Raw genomic sequence first — 16,954 nt, 5'->3', positions numbered from 1 at the left:
TCTGCAAGTGTTGCTCCCATCAGTAATAGTAACACAAGTAATCCTGTTGCATAAACAAGACAATTTGTGCACATATTGCTCACTGTGTCTAAGTATTGAAGAACCAGGCCCTAAAATAGGGGTAGAAATGCTTCCAAAAAGGGTTTTCAAGGCAGTCCTAAAAGCTTCTTGCTCTCTCTCCAGCTTGGTAGGTGACTACTAATCAGGAGTTGGGAAGTACATGCATTAATATCACCAACTGAAGGCTATTTTCATAATAGTCTCAGAAGGTTAGAGACAAGAACAGGAAATGCAGGAATGGAATATGTTGAACTTGCCTGCAATAATCGCAATGGCATGAGAAATGAATACCACTCTCTCTCCAACCTCCTTTTGCCATCTGCTATACTTAACTAGCAGTGACACATCCTTTTATAGAGACATCACTCAGGAGGTTATAGACGATAGAAAGTTATCCGGACTCATATTTCCTTAAGGAAGTCCATAAATCATAGCTTTAAACTAATATGGGAACAGTGGAGCACCTTCTGGCAAGTGACTACTGTGTGCACAACATCCGCTATAGTTATTTTCTGAAACTAGTTGAGCTTAGTTGTATTTGTCTAACCTGGAAGTGACCTTTCAGATGTGGATATCATTTGAGGCAGAACAGGACAAATATGTGCATTATTGCAACCTCTCCCTCCATTAATATAACCTAACAACTGGGAATCACTGGAAATAAGATCTTTAAATTCTTCATCTCATGAGTATTAAGCCTTTGAAGGTAGTGCAATTTCTAAACACTTACATACACTGTCCTAGTATACAGAAATCTATCTAAGGCTGATCCAATGTGCATTGAAATCAGTCAAAGGGCTCCCACTGGACACAGAATGGGGCCCTTGGTGGCTGCTGCGGTGTCTTTCAGGCAGAAGGAGACGTGATGGCAGCTTTTGAATTCTATACCACAGAGGAGCTCTGTAACTGTGGGGTTCCATGCGGAGCGCATAAAGCACACGACCAATGTGGTTGCAAGCTGAATCCAATCCTGTTTATTACAAGCTTTCTTTTATAGTTTTTTCTCAACATTACATAACACAATTAGGCTATAATCACACATCTACCGATTGGACAAGAAGGAGAATCATGTGTTTATCACATGTATAGCCCCACACCGATTGGTTCAACCGTTCCTTACATAAGGCCATGATTTGTTTACCTCATCTTATATAATCCTAGACCACCAGGGGGCCTTACATAAGGCCATGATCATCTTATATCCTAGACCACTAGGGGGCCTTACATAAGGCCATGATTTATTACCTTGCAAGTGTCCCATCGTGACCCTTACCTCCTCATGGAACTTTCCATTAGGTTGGTGTAGGGATGATACATCCCCACATGTAACAGGGCGATGACTCACCCTGCGGCGCCCCCTGCTGGTCATCCGGGGAATTAGCTCTCCAGCCTTTGGGGCACCCTCTGGAGGCCCGAGTCTCACCTGTCGCTGGCCCCAGTGCCCCTTTCCCTTGGGTGCTGTCCCCTGGCAGTACCCCACAGTCTCTCTGGGTCTCCCCTCCCAGGGGAACCCCCAACCCCCTATCCCCACCTCACCTCAGTCTTGGGCTACTGCCAGTCACCATCTAGCCCCCGCTCACTGGGGCGGACTGCAGTGTAAAAGCCACTCATCACAGGCAAGGGGGTGGGGTTTGGACCTGCTGCCTTTGCCTACCCTGGGCTGCCCCTCTGCAACCCTGGTACCTTTCCAGCCTTTATTAAGGACTGCAGCCTGGGGCATTTCCAGGCTGGAGCTCCCCAGCTCCTCTAGCCTTTCCCCAGCCCTGCTCCACTCAGGTACCCTGCTCAGCTCCCAGCAGCCAGGCCCTCCTCTCTCAGCAACCTAGAGAGAGAGACTCTTGAACTCTGGCTAGCAGCCCTTTTATAGGGCCAGCTGTGGCCTGATTGGGGCGTGGTCCCAGCTGAGGCTGTTTCCCCAATCAGCCTAGGTTCCCTACCCCTCAGGGCAGAAGTGGGGTTACTGCCCCACTACAAGCTCTAAGAGGAAATAGTAGCTAGAAGCAACAATGGGGATTTTGAGTGGAACTGGCTGGGAATTAGCCACTGAAAAGCTTTTTCCAATGCATCTCTTGCCAGCTGGATGTGACCCCGCACTCTCTGCTTGTGGTGCCCCTTGCTGGCTGTTGCCCTTGTCAGTGTGACTTCAATGGCTCAGCCCTCCAGTTAAATCACACACAGTCTAAACACATGAAGGAACCCCTTCCGGGGTATCAAAAGTCCAATAGGGCCTATCACTGTGCCCTTGTTGGAATCTGCAGCCCTGTCTCTGGGCTTAGTTCTCAGCCCCTTCTGGGCTAGCTTTATATCTGTCCCAGCCCTGTTTAGAATACTGCCCCCAGGGCTTTCTCCCTGGAGACTTTGTCCTCAGAAGTTCTCTGGTGTCCCTTTAAGTCCCACCTTTCACTCTGGCCTCTAAACAAGTCTTATCCCCTCCTCAGGGCTTAGGCCACTTCCCCAGTGGCTGGTGGGGGGACCCAGGCCCACTCACTACTCCAGGTCCCAACCCAGAGACCCTACAAGTAGCAGCCACATGCTGCTTTCTTTAATAGTTGTTGCTGCTGCTGCATTTCCTGGGCTGTTTCCCACTCCATTCCATCACCTTCTTGCATTCTCTATCTGAGGAGGTTCTCTCCCAGAACTCCTTGCCTGGAAAATTTCTCAGTCTCTGCCCTGATTTCTCAGGGTCTTCTCTCAGGCCTCTTTGCCTGGAGAGTTTGTAACAGTCTCTGCCCCCTTTTAGTCAGGGTTCTCTCTCCCAGGCTTCTGTGCCTGGAGAGCTTCCCAGTCCTATCCCTGCTCAAGCAGGGTTTCTTCCCAGTCTCTTCACCTGTGGAGTTTTGCAGCCTTCCACTCCTTCTTCACCCTTCTGGTCCCAGCCAGCAACTGCCTTTATCAGGTCCTGCAGCTCCTTTTAACTGAGCCTGCTGGGCTCTGATTGGCTGCTTCTCTGCAGCCTTTCTAGGTTGGCCTGGAAAAACCACCTTCACTGTTCCTTCTCTGGGACAGGGTGTGGTAGGACAGCAAGGCCCCCAGCAGAGAGTCATAAAAGGGCCTGGTACACCTCATCACAGTGTCCCATGACAGTGGTACATAATGGGAGATGTAATCCAACCTGGGACTCCAGTCCATGAAAGAGAATGGGGACATAAGACGCCTGAACTTCAACTGTCATGAGACACCACAGCAGCTCAGGCAGACACAGTTCAGTGTCACACCAAGCCAAAATTAAATGTTTCAGTACAGATCAAAAATGTCAAAGCAAAATATTTCATCATTTCCAAACTGAAATTTTTCAGAAATTTTTGTTCTGCAATTTTTTTTTAAAACTTTTACTTTTTAATCACAATTCAAGAGGAAAACATACATTGAAATGTCAGAATTTTCTACAGAAATTCCAGTTTTCAATTAGCTCTAATTGTTTGAAAGATGCCCATGTCCCAGTGGCAGGAGAAGGACCTTAGTCCTGTAAGATTAAGGTTCTGGAAAATTCCCAGACAGCTGGGAAGAGTGAGAGTTAGAAGAAGAGATGGGTCTCCTGTAGCATTCAGAGAGGCTAATCAGTAGTTCATAGGGCTGTAATTTTAGTGGTGTTTATGTTAATAATGAAAATGCCATATATATTAATGTTCCTTACAATAAAATATCTTTATGGATATGATCTGATTTCTCTAGTTTTGTGCTTCCTTCCCCCATTCTTACATTAAATATTTACCTGTGTTTGAAAGGTGGGCTTGGCAAATACAACCATCACCCCACCAGGACCTCCTGTAAACACCAGCAAGGGTAGATGCACATTGTAAATCAACACACTCAACTCTGCTCTACTTTATAACTACTGAGCTGCCTAGTGAAATCTATCCTCTCTTAGATTTTCTTTATTGACAATTTCAATAAGGAATGCCAATTAATTAAAAACAGACTTTTTCTAAACACTGTATAGAAGAATATTGGGGGCTTAGTCCATTGTTTTCAAGCCAGAAGGTCCTAATTATATTCTGCACAGTAAAAAACAAGTGAAGTTCTAGTCAGTACCCAAAGCACGATGAACTTGACACAGAGCAGTTCAATGTACTGGCTTTCATGAGACTGTAATAGCTCCCGTAGCATCAGGGTGCATCTTAGTCTCTATCCAAGATGACATATTAATCCTGAGTTTCTCCCTCGCATTAATTAAAGAAATGTTAACCCCTGACTTGCATATGGGAGGGCCTCTTCGTCAACAGTCAAATCTGTTCCAAAGGCTTTTGTATCACTGGTGGAGGATCAATAACAAGCTCAGACTGAATTGTGGTAGATGGTCAGGTAGGAAAAAGGTTAACATCAAGGATAATATTTTCCCCGTCTGTTCTTCTCCCCTCATCGTTCGACTAGTTAATGGTCTCCTTTAAACTCACAACCCACTCATATTTGATGATGCTCACTAATGAAGGAACTTTTTGAAGAGCAGTAGCTAGCAAACTGTTTTGAATATCAATGCCAAGGGGTGCTGAAGAGAAAGCAACAAGTGACTTCACAGCCCATGCGACTTTTCCTTTTACCCCCTTTCCTATTAGAGCTCCTAAGCACATCAAGGTTAAATATTAAGCACTCAAATGTTGCAATAGGCTTGACAGAGTGATCTTTTTAAATAAGCTACAAAAAATTTAAATTAATTTCATGCTGACAAAGGAGGTCGGACTGACAACCCTGCAGAACAAAGTAATTCACAGAATGGATAGCATAGGTGGCATCAGAGCAACCTTCAATTACTTTGACCTGCTGATGTGCCTGAAACCTGGAGGATCACTTTTTTAGGTTAAAATGAGAGGCTCTGTATCCACAACTCATGCAGCCCATGACTTCTCTACTCAGACTACCAAAGTGCAATTTCTCAACTTTGCGATGTGGATGACTCTATATCAGACGTAAAAGTGAATAACTAGAGCAGTTTCAACACACAGGGGGAAAAACCCCATTCCTTTTTAATACAGATTGCAAAGGTGTTTGATGATGGCATTTTTTACTTAGGTGGCTGACGCTGATCGATCCTTTCAATGAGTGTGTTGCTATCTAGTTTAATGTGCTGAAAGGAGAGATAATGCTGTACACTCAGCTTCTGGAATAAAGAGATTCAACTGCCCATTTATGCAGGAGCATCTCCTTCACACATGCCAAGAAGGGGGCCATCAGCAGTGGCCATAGAAGTCTTTCTTCTTAGCCAGAAGGAATGTGTTCGACAAGAGCCATCAGCACCAAGTGAGTTCTCTGTAGCTACCTCTTCCCTATAAACAGTTTGCTAGATGAATTCTCTGAGACCAGCCAAGTGGAAACATAAGATGCCTGTTTAGTTTAAAATCCATTCTGCTCTGTTAATCCAGATATCGGTCTAAAGATATCTGGTGGTTAATTAGGTTTTTTTCTTCCCTAGTAGTAAACCTCAAGAAAATGAAAGTTCTGAATAATTAGAGAAGCATAACAAAATGTAAACAAAACTTGGGGAGAGATTAAATTTACCTCATAAAATGTTGTTCCTATTCCCACAGCTCTGCACGGGGGAGAGAAGAAGATCAGACTATTAGTTTTTGATCATCTTCCAATTTTCTTTTCCCCAAGCATGTGGCAGTGGAATACAGGAACATGACACATACTTGCAAACAGCTTTCTCCAGCAGCTGTGTTACTTTGCTTGTATTCACAGGGGCATGTTCAACTACAACATGCCTAAGAATGACAAAGTTGGTAACTAGAGAACATGGCTAAGACACATATGGTGGGCACCTGACACAGTTAAGGCTTTTTCTTCCTTGTTCTAACTGGTATTTTCATTGAAATGAATGGAGAGAGAGAGAGAGAGAGAGAGAGAGAGAGAGAGAGAGAGAGAATTATATTTTACACCTTAAAGATCTCTAAGGAGAAATGTTACACTGAGATCCAAAGGCTATGAGGAGAAATCATCATTCCAGTTGTGGAGTTGAAAGGGACCTAAACGCCCCTTTGAGAGTATAAGAACATGCTAAAGAAAGAGATATTTCGCAACACTATTCAATCTTCCCACATGAATTTTCAAAACAAAAAGTTTCCAGTGGGTGCAGTGGCTATATTACATATAAGGAAAAGATAGTGTTCACCTAAACACCGTAAAGAACATTTGGGGTTCAACTATGAAATCTTTCCAGCGTGTATATCACAGATATAGTAACAGATGATGATACCAGTACAAGCAAATAGACAACATGGCATAAAATGAGTGGGAAAAAGGGAACACTGTCCAGGATCCCAAGAGAGATAAGATAGCCAATATCTTTGTGATGAATCAAGGACGTGTGTGAAGCATCTCTTGCCTAACTTGGATGTGACTTTTTACAGAAACTGCTGCTGTGTACAATGTCTGATGGTGCTGCACAACCTGTAGCTATTCTGGTGTATGCGTGCTGTGACGGACTCAGACTAGAAGGCTATAAAAGATTAGTGGAAGGCAAATATATCAGCCTCAGGATGAGCAGGTCCCTGTTCCCTGGATAGCCAAACAAAGGCTACTCCAAGACAATCAAGACATCTGACGCCAATCAATCAGTTAAGGTAGTTAGGCTAATGCAGGCACCTGACTCCAATTAACCGGAAAAGGGTCAGTTAAGGCTATTAGGCTAATGGAGACAGCTGGAACTAATCAAGGTCCTACTCATAGTGCTTAAAAGCTCTCCTTCCAGTGCCGTCAAAAGAGCCCAGGTGGAAGGAGCTGGAGGAGAGGAAACATTGCTGAATCCTAAGATAAGGGTGCAGCTAGGAAAAGGGGACCATGGAGAAGTGGCCCAGGGAATCAAAGCAGCAGCAGTGATGAAGGTGAAGCCGCCAACAGCTGCTGCTATTAGGGTCCCTGGGCTGGAACCTGGAGTAGAGACTGGACCCGGGTTCCTCCCATCCCCTTGCTCTACAGTGAATCCCTGAGAAGGGGAAGCAGGCCTAGGTCTAGGCAGGGGCAGGACTGCACCTACTGAACTCTAAGGAGCAAAAAAGACTGTGGGGTATTTCCCCTTCCCACCTCCCATACAGGCCTGTGATGAAAGTAGCTCAATAAAGCTGTGATATTTGCTGCTACACAAAGAAAGGGAGGTCACACTGAGGCCTTAGCGAGCATCTGAGGCCACTGAATTCGCCTGCAAGCGCGGGACCCACCAATACAGGCTTGGAACTTTGTCACAACTGGTATTAGAGGTGGGATTTACTTATCGTTCACTGCGCGGCGGAAGAAGGGGAGAGTTAAAAAAAAATAATAAGTGCACTGGATTTGGGTGTCCTCACCACAATGGAAGACGTAATAAGAGCACTGATGCATGCCACTGGTGTTAGTACTCACGGCAGAGAGTAAACTCTTGGCCCAGTGACAGGGGCCCTATGAAATAGTTGAATTTATAGGAGAGGTAAATTACAAGGTACGACAATCAGGATGTAGAAAACAAGAACAAGTGACCACATCAACCTTCTAAAACCCTGATGTACCCAAGAAGCGTGTAGTTGCTCGAATGGACCCACTGCAGGAGAACAAAACCCCCGAGCAGGTGAGGTTGTCTACAGATTTAACACCAGCCCAAAGAGAGGAGGTGTCCAAGATGATCGAACGGAACCAAGACGTATTCTTGTTTTGGCCAGGTCGAACAACTGAGACATACCATTACGGACCCCGGGGCCAAGGTGATGATGAGGCCTTACCAGGTGCCAGCGGTCAAAAGAGAAGAAATCAGAGCAAAAGTCAATTAAATGCTGGAGTTAGGGGTAATAGAAGAGTCCCACAGTCAGTGGTCTAGCCCAATCATGCAGTACCCAAACTGGATAACTCCACAAGATTCTGCAATGACTTCCGTTGGCTGAATGAGGTGTCCCAGTTCAACGCCTATCCTATACTCCGCATAGACGAGTTAGTGGACCGACTAGGAAATGCCCAGTTCCTGACCACTATAGACTTAACTAAAGGGTATTGGCAGATTCCCCTTGCTGAAGATGCAAAGGAGAAGACCGCTTTCTCCACGCCGGAGGGTCTCTTTCAATATAGAGTCCTCCCGTTCAGTCTGCATGGGGCCCCAGCTACCTTTCAGCACCTCATGGATAAGCTGTTGTGCCCCTATGCCAGTTATGCAGCCGCCTACCTGGATGATGTGGTTATTCATACCTCGGACTGGGAAACCCACCTGGAGAAGGTGGAAGCTGTCCTAGATACCCTAAGGCGTGCTGGCCTTACTGCAAACCCTGCCAAGTGCGCCATAGGATTAACAGAGGCTAAATATCTGGGCTACATTGTGGGGCGAGACGTAGTAAAACCCCAACTCAGTAAACTAGAGGCCATCCAAAACTGGCCCCAACCGGTTCACAAGAAACAAGTCCAGGCATTTTTGGGGGTAGAGATGTACTATCAACATTTTATCCCCAATTTTGCAACCAGGGCAAGTGCCCTGACGGACCTAATAAAAGCTCGGGGACCTGAGATAGTACGATGGACTGACACAGCAGAGAGGGCATTTACAGATCTGCGGACAGCCCTTTGCAGTGACCCTGTACTTATAGCCCCAGACTTCACTAAGGAGTTAATCTTAGACAGACAGACGCATCCAAATAGGACTAGGGGCTGTCCTAACCCAGATGGTTGAGAAGAAGAACACCTAATCCTCTATCTCAGTAGGAAACTCCTCCCAAGGGAACAGAACTATGCTGTGGTCGAGTGGGAATGCCTTGCCATTAAGTGGGCCATGGAAACACTGTGATACTACCTGCTAGGGAGGCAGTTTGTCCTCATGATCGAGAAAAATGTGAGGGTGACCAGATAGTTCTTATCCCTCCAACCCTTCCAGTTCCGCATACAGCACAGAGCCAGAAGTTGCCATGGCAATGCGATGGCCTGTCGCGGGTACGTTGTATGACTACCCAAGTTGCCCAACCCCTTGGTGTTGAGCAAGGGAGAGGGATATGTGACGGACTCAGACCAAAAGGCTATAAATGGGTGGAAGGCAAATAAGTGGAAGGCAAATATATCAGCCTCAGGATGAGCAGGTCCCTGTTCCCTGGATAGCCAAACAAAGGCTACTCCAGGACAATCAAGACACCTGACGCCAATAACCAGTTAAGGTAGTTAGGCTAATGCAGGCACCTCACTCCAATTAATTGAAAAAGGGTCAGCTAAGGCCATTAGACTAATGGAGACAGCTGGAACTAATCAAGGTCCCACGCATAGTGCTTAAAAGTTCTCCTTCCAGTGCCCTCAAGAGAGCCCAGGTGGAAGGAGCTGGAGGAGAGGAAGCGTAATTGAATCCTAAGGTAAGGGTGCAGCTAGGAAAAGGGGACCATGGGGAAGTGGCCCAGGGAATCAAAGCAGCAGCAGTGATGAAGGGGAAGCCGCCAACAACTGCTGCTATTAGGGTCCCTGGGCTGGAATCTGGAGTAGAGATTGGGCCCGGGTTCCCCCCACCCCCTTGCTCTACAGTGACTCCTGAGAAGGGGAAGCAGGCCTAGGTCTAGGCAGGACTGCACCTACTGAGCTCTAAGGAGCAACAAAGACTGTGGGGTATTTCCCCTTCCCACTCCCATACTGGCTTGTGATGAAAGTAGCTCAATAAAGTTGAGACTTTTGCCGCTACACAAAGAAAGGGAGGTCACATTGAGGCCTTAGCAAGCTTCTGAGGCCACTGAATCCGCCTGGAAGCGCGGGACTCACCAATACAGGCTCGGAACTTTGTCACAGTGCCCATTAGCTATGAAATGTTTTTTTAATACACATTTTGGAAAGTGAAAACCCAGAATGGTTCCATTTGATCACAAAATTCAGCCAGACGGTAAGATGAATAGCCATCATATATCTGACAGATATCAAACTTATTCAGAGATGACTTTTTCACTGGGGCAGTGGTCCCACACTCAATTACTTCTAAACACTACATGGCACACGTCCCATTGCATACAAGTCCCATTGTATGCATATTGTCAGGTTATACATATCATGAAAACTCATATTCACAAGGTAGTTCAAGGACCTCTGACTTAATGATGGCACCAATAAATGCTGGTCTTGCTTCCTTTTTAATGCTGTTTGTAGGGAAGCATATTCACTAAAGGATTTGGTTTTGACCGCATCTCCATTGGGGAAGTCAATATCCCCTTTCTCTGCGGCTTGCAAGTAAATTTTATACCTAGACCTGTGTACTCAGAAGCACCAATAGAGATCCACACGAGGAAAGGGAACAAAAATAGCAGGTGCCAGTGTTGATGGACCTGTATGCTTCCTTTGATGCTAGCATCAACCAGTTGATAGTACTCAAACACTTACTAATCATATATAATGGTTTTGTGCATGGGATGTGGGTTACTAAACAAGCTAGTTCCCAACCCCTGTTGGAGAGAAACCTGCTATCGAGGCAGTTAATCAAACAAGAAAGACCAAAATAGGTGAGAGAGCCCCTTTGTGAATAGCACAATACACACACACACACACACACACACACACACACACACACACAAAATTAATTTGTATCAGTTTAACAAGATACATTGAAAGTACAGGAAGCTATAGGGATATAGCTTATTTCTTTCTTCCCCCCCGCCAAGGAAGGAACTCAGTATGTTTAAATCTTGGCTTCATGCACATAGTAAAGTCTAATATTCTTCCTTATACAAAACAGAAAAGGGAAATCTTTAAAAATATCTGAAAATTTTGCTTGGTTTGCTTATGGTTTACAATCTCTGTTCCCTTCTTCCACTTACATTCCCCCTCTGAGGGGCTCAAAGCCTCAATAACTAGTTTAGATCATACTGTTGTACCTTCATCCAACACTAGTATCCCATGCAGATACAGATGTCAGATGTCTGTCAAGTGGCAGCTGTTGTCTGGGGCCCAAAAGATCAGTTTCCCAGGGAAGGAGAAATCAGCTACATGGAGCCTGGGTATAGCCTAAGTTTAACTTCTTTAATTTACACAACTACACTAGCCATATAATGTAAATAGGGAAATCCCTTAAAATATTTTTCTATACAAACTGTTTATATACCAAATAAGCTTTTGAAACTAACATCACATTATGTTGCCATCCCATGACAATAGTTGTCTTCATAGTTCTGCCACAAGCTCTAATGGTTACATTACCATCTTATCTTTTATTTTGTTCTTAAATCCTAGAAATATGCAACAGTGAATGCCTATCTAGGAATTTACTGTATTCTCATCATCCCACACAGAAGGCTTCCAGGGCTACACTAATACTAGATTTTTTTTACTCGACTTCAGCTGAATATACAATATTATTTAGAAAGAGATTCTTCAGATATTTGAACTGCATTTATTTTATATTTTGAGCAGGAGTTTGCCCTCTTTCTCACTGGCACACTTACCTATTCATTCCAGTGGGCAAATTTCAAACAGTTTTGCCTACTGCAACTGCCCTTACCCATGTCCTTGCCCCCTACATTTCTAGGCAGCTAACTAAACAAAGGTGGGTGCTAGATAATAACCCCAGATAATAATCTGAAAGAATTTACTTTATGAGTGCAGTAATCAAATGTCATGTTACGGAATACAAGTAGCTTAGCTTCATAGGTTTGGAAGAATTGTTTTGTCCCAGCACAGCATTGTATAATGGGCATGGAAATGGGGTTTCACTGCCTATTTTAAATTTGGGTAATAACTACTGTTAAAGGCAGGGTATTAAATCTTGTGGAACTTCATCTGGTCTGATTTGGTCAAACTGTCTGTTCCTGTGGATTAGACCACATCCCTATACACAGTATCATCCATGAGATGACCCAAAGATACTCAGTTGGAGGTGAGATAATCCAAATTCCCCTCTCCCGCACCCTACAAAAAATACCCCTACACACACACACACACACACACACACACAAAACCACCACCACACATGCACACACAACGCTTAGTGTAAAAGAGAGCCAAAAGGTCATGTCGCGAAAAGCACAAAAGATGTACATAAGATACAAGTTCAAGAGAGAGGCTGCAAGACTTTCTAGACCTTGTCATAAGATCATCAAAGATGAGAGGGTATTGAAAAAATGTGAGGGTGAAAAAGGTACCTTCGACTGATCATTGATGGTTGCCAAGGGGGAAGATGAAGAACTGGAAAGTGATTCTTTCTTGCCCTTTTTCTTATACAGCATGGTACTCCGGTAGTTCTGGCTGCTTTTCTGGAAAAAAAAAAAAAAAAGGTCAGAAACCAGCATGCTCAAGTGAGATCAAGTTTGTCCTGGAATGTGTTCAACCTATCCTCGAATATTGATGGGTTATGTTCAATGGGATTGGAACTTTGGTTAAATGTCTAAGCCTTTTGAGTAGAGCTAGGTGGAAAATGTATTTGTATGTGGACATTTTTGACAAAATAAATTGTTTTGTTTTCACTAAAATTTTCAGTGGAAAATTTTGATATAAAACTTGCAGCTGAAATCTACCAAAACAACAAAAATTACAATTTTCTGTCAATTTTTTTTTAGTTTTCCAATGGAAAAAATGGGAGAAAAGCATACACTTTTTAGAAACGTTTTCATTTAACCAAACATCAGTTTTCTATGAAAAATGGTTTTGACAGCCACAAGCTCTTCCACAAGATTTGGTATATCCTGTTTCTGATCAGTTTCTGATTTATTTACATAGCACTATAGGTGTACATGGTATTTGATAGACATAGATGGCAAGGTTTTATATTAACAGTGAGTTATAAGATAGCAATGTAAATAAAGGTAGAACTGAGCCTTCTCCTTTTCAACCTTGATGGGAGTTTCAAATTGAATTCAGTGGGAGCAGAGTTGGGCCTGAGCTCTTTTAATTTAAAATGAGATCACAGCAGTATTCTCGTTGTATTTACACAAAGTCAAAATCTCCTTGTGAATGTTTCAACAATTGTTGTTCTGATCTCTACAGAAAACAGGAAGTGCAGAGGTGCATGGACAGAAAACAAAAAATAAATAGAATAAAAATTGTCCAAACTGTTTTGAACTTCAAGAAAGGTTCAGTCTGAGTATTTGGTAAAAGAGCTGGAAAGCCATACATTAGTACCATTAAAAAGATACCAGTTTTACCTGTGATAAATAAATGCAGTTATCTTGGTATCAATGCTTGGAGTATCTCCTTGCACTTCCCTATCCCCTGTATTTTTCTCAGACAATTAGTAAGCTTCAAAGGCCACCACTGTATTTTAGTTAAAGGGATTGTCCATCACAAGTTATAAAAATATCACATATTTGATAACAGGTTGTCCAAAATAATGCAATTATTTTTATCACCAATGTAGTCTGGATATTTTATCTACTCTTGTTATTGCTCTCAGCAGAGTATTTTCAATAGCAATATAACATTACTTCAGGGAGTAAACATCAATCCTCTGAACAGGCACTCAGCAGTATTTAAGATGTGCTTCATTTTCAAATCTTTTCATGAAAACTCTCATTTTGGTTTGAATCCATTCACGGATATTGTTCTTTCTTAGCACTATTCAATAATGGCACTGTCAGGGTATCCCACACTTGGTAATGGAAGTACCAGTATAAAGTCAAAAAATTATGTTTAAGAGGAGAGATACACTTTCACTGCTGGAATGCTGCTGATCCTACCTTCAATGTGTAAAGAATTATTTTTAGGATGTTGAGTTTTTAGAGGGGAAAAGTAACAAAATAGTGTTCTATACCTCAATATTTAATCTATAATACATGACTGGGAGCTAATCCTTTTGGGTTTATCAACACAGCATTCACTAAATTTTCAGATACATTCATTGTACCTGATCCATTTCAAAATGAAATTTTCTTTTTAACAAAAAGATATGGCACAACTCAGCATTTCAAAAAGTATTTCACATACATTAAACTCAAATTTTTTCATACTAGCGATGGGCAAATCTGAAAAGGATTAGATGGTTTAATTTTGTTTGACAAAATGTCTAAAAGTTTTGGAACAATATTTTCAAGATTGGGGCTTTGCAGTGAGACATTTAAAGCATTGCAGGAAATTTAGCCAAACATCTTCCATGTATTTAGTTTTCAATTTAATATACATAGTCTAATTGTTTTGCAAACCTTTACTCCATGTTGTCCTTAAAGCCCTACACTGTACTTCATTTGGAACTTAATTATTTTTACTCGTCATTAGATTTCCAGCACCAAAAAGAACTATATCACTTTACAGTTAAAAATAGAGACATGGTTCCTGTCCAGAAGATCTTACAATCTAATGATAACGAACTATCTGTGATTAAATCCCTGCATTGCCTTTCCAAATCTCAAACCATAATCCCTAGCTTCAAGTACCCTAACCATAGGAGCCATAACCGTAGCTACAAGTACCGTATCCATAGGAACACTAGATCCAAGTAACCTAGGCACAGAAATTCTAACTCAAAAATCCCTACCCATAGGAACCCTAACCCTAGGATGGAGATCCCTTCCCATAGGAACCCTAACCCTGCTCCAAATACCATATTGTGACATTCTGTACCTAAAATCGTAACTCCGATACTCATCTGTATCATACATCATTTGTATATGATTAGGATATTTTGTATAAAGGTTGCCTTGTAAGATACCATATAAGAGGGACATTGGCATCATGAGACCCCCCCACCCAGCCTGAAGGCAACAAGAATGCTGGGAAGACAAAGACTTTGACCTGACCTGAGGAGATTGGTCCCAGTCTGAGAAGGAAATTCAGCCTGTGTATTAAAAACTGTGAGTTTTCTGTAACATTTATTAGGGTGAGGAAAACTGCTTGATTAAAATCTTGCTTAGTCTGATAAAGTTTAGAATTTAGACTGTGATTTTACTTTTATTTGATTTGTAACCATCTTTGTCCTATATACCAATCACTTAAAATCTATCTTTTTGCAGTTAATAAACTTATCTTAATGTTTTATTCTTACCAGTGAGTTTGTGTAATGCATGTAGGGAATCTGCTCAGATTACAAAGGCTGGTGCATGTCCACTATCATTTGACAAGGTGGCGAACTAATTAATGAGCTTGCATTTTTCCGGAGAAGGTCTTGAGCAGTGTAAGATTTCTGGGGTACAAGGCTGGGGGGAGATTTGCTGGTGTCTTCCACTGTATAGTTCATGAGTGGCTTAGAGAGCATTCATGCAACTTAGCTGGGTGTGCTCTGCATACTGGTGGCTGAGTGATGATAGCACCTGGAGAGATTTGCTGATTGTCACTAGTGAGAGACAGCCCAGGCTGGACATTTAAGGGGGCACAGTGGTCCCATAGTTCCAAGTTGTACCCTGGGTATCCCATCACAGTTACCCATAGAAATCCCAAACCAAAGGCAGTGAACCCTACCCATAGGAATCCTAGCCCTAGGGTGGGGACCCAGACCAATAGGAACTTTAACCATAGCTCCAAGTATTATATCCGTAGGAGCCCTAACCCTGGCATGGGGAGCCCTTCCCATCGAAACCCTAACCCTAGTTCCAAGTACCCTATGCACAGAAACCCTAACCCTAGGGCAGGGAGCCCTACCCATAGGAACCATAGCCCTAAGTACCCTTAACATAGGAACTCTAACCCTAGCTGCAAGAACCCTACCCATAGGATCCCTAACCCATTGGTGGGGAGCCCTATCCACAGGAGCCCTATCCCTAGAACCAAGTGCCCTACCCACAGGAATCTTAACCCTAGGTCTGGCAGACCTACCTATAGGAACCCTAACCCTAGCTTGAAATACCCTACGCGTAGGAACCCTAATCCTATGGCGGGAAGCCCTAATATAGGAACCCTAATGCTGGCTCCAAGCACCGTTAGGAACCTTAACCCTACCACAAAATACCATACCCACAGGAATCCTAACCATATGTCTGGGAGCCCTACTAATAGAAATCCTAACCCTAGCTCCAAGTGCCCTGAACATAGGAACTGTAACCCTAGCTGCCAGAACTCTACCCAGAGGACCCTAGCCCTAGGGAGGGAAGCCCTACCCATAGGAACCCTATCCCTAGCCCCAAGTACTGTTTCCACAGCAACCCTAACCAAAGGGTCAGGAGCCTACCAATAGGAACCGTAACCCTAAGGTGGGGAGTGCTAACTATAGGAACCATAACCCTAGCTGCAACCACCCTAATCATAGAACCCCCCCGCGATTGGGTGGGGATCCCTACCCATAGGAACCCTATCCCTAGCTCCAAGTCCCATACACATAGGAACTCTAACCCTGGGGTAGGGAGCCCTATCCATAGGAACCTTAGTCCTGGGGTGGGGAAGTCTACCCATAGGATCCCTAATTTTAGGGCAGGGAGCCCTATCCCTAGACCCTATCCCTAACACCAAGTCCCATACCCATAGAAACCCTAACTCTAGTGTGGGGAGCTCTACCCATAAGAACTGCAACCCTAATTCCAAGTACTCTCCCCATAGAAACTCTAACCTTAGGACTGGAAATTGTACCCATAGGAAACTTAGCCCTAGCTCCAAGTACTTTAAGAATGGGAACCCTAACCCTGGCTCCAAGTACTGTACCCATAGGAACCCTAACTCTAGGGCGGGGAGTCCTACCTATCGGAACCCTAACTGTAGCTCCCAAATACACTACTTACAGGAACCCTAACCCAAGTTCCAACCCTAAATCCTCATTTGGAAACCAATTTTCCAAATTGTTGAGCAACCAGTAGAATAATTTAAAATCCATGGAAATTCCTGGGTGCTCAGCACTTCCTAAAATTAGATTTCTGTTTAGATGTATTTCACTGCACTTGGAAGCCTCACTATAGGCTATCATATTTGAAATTCTTGACCTCAGTGCTTACTGAAAGCATGTTCGATTTACAGTAGTCACTTGGGTCAGTAGAACAGGGCTGAAGACTATGTTAGACAAAGCTTTTTATGAGTTTTCTGCTATTTTGTGATTTCAGTCTAGCTGGAAATAAGGTGCCCCTATCAAATTATTTTTCATCTG

The 16,954-nt window shown here is 43.4% G+C and overlaps 1 long non-coding RNA gene across 1 annotated transcript in view; it reads right to left on the bottom strand.

Annotated features, from left to right (window-relative positions):
- Positions 1–16,954, bottom strand: part of LOC122174531 (uncharacterized) — a 115,691-nt gene that overhangs the window by 34,700 nt on the left and 64,037 nt on the right. The window contains exon 2 of the long non-coding RNA XR_006176514.2: positions 12,102–12,212. This is a non-coding gene — a long non-coding RNA (uncharacterized LOC122174531). The remainder of the gene's footprint in view (positions 1–12,101; positions 12,213–16,954) is intronic.

The sequence above is a fragment of the Chrysemys picta genome, chromosome 4 (assembly GCF_011386835.1).
Source record: "Chrysemys picta bellii isolate R12L10 chromosome 4, ASM1138683v2, whole genome shotgun sequence".
Classification (NCBI taxonomy): Eukaryota; Metazoa; Chordata; order Testudines; family Emydidae; genus Chrysemys; species Chrysemys picta.
This window is presented reverse-complemented; position numbering and strand designations above follow the sequence as displayed.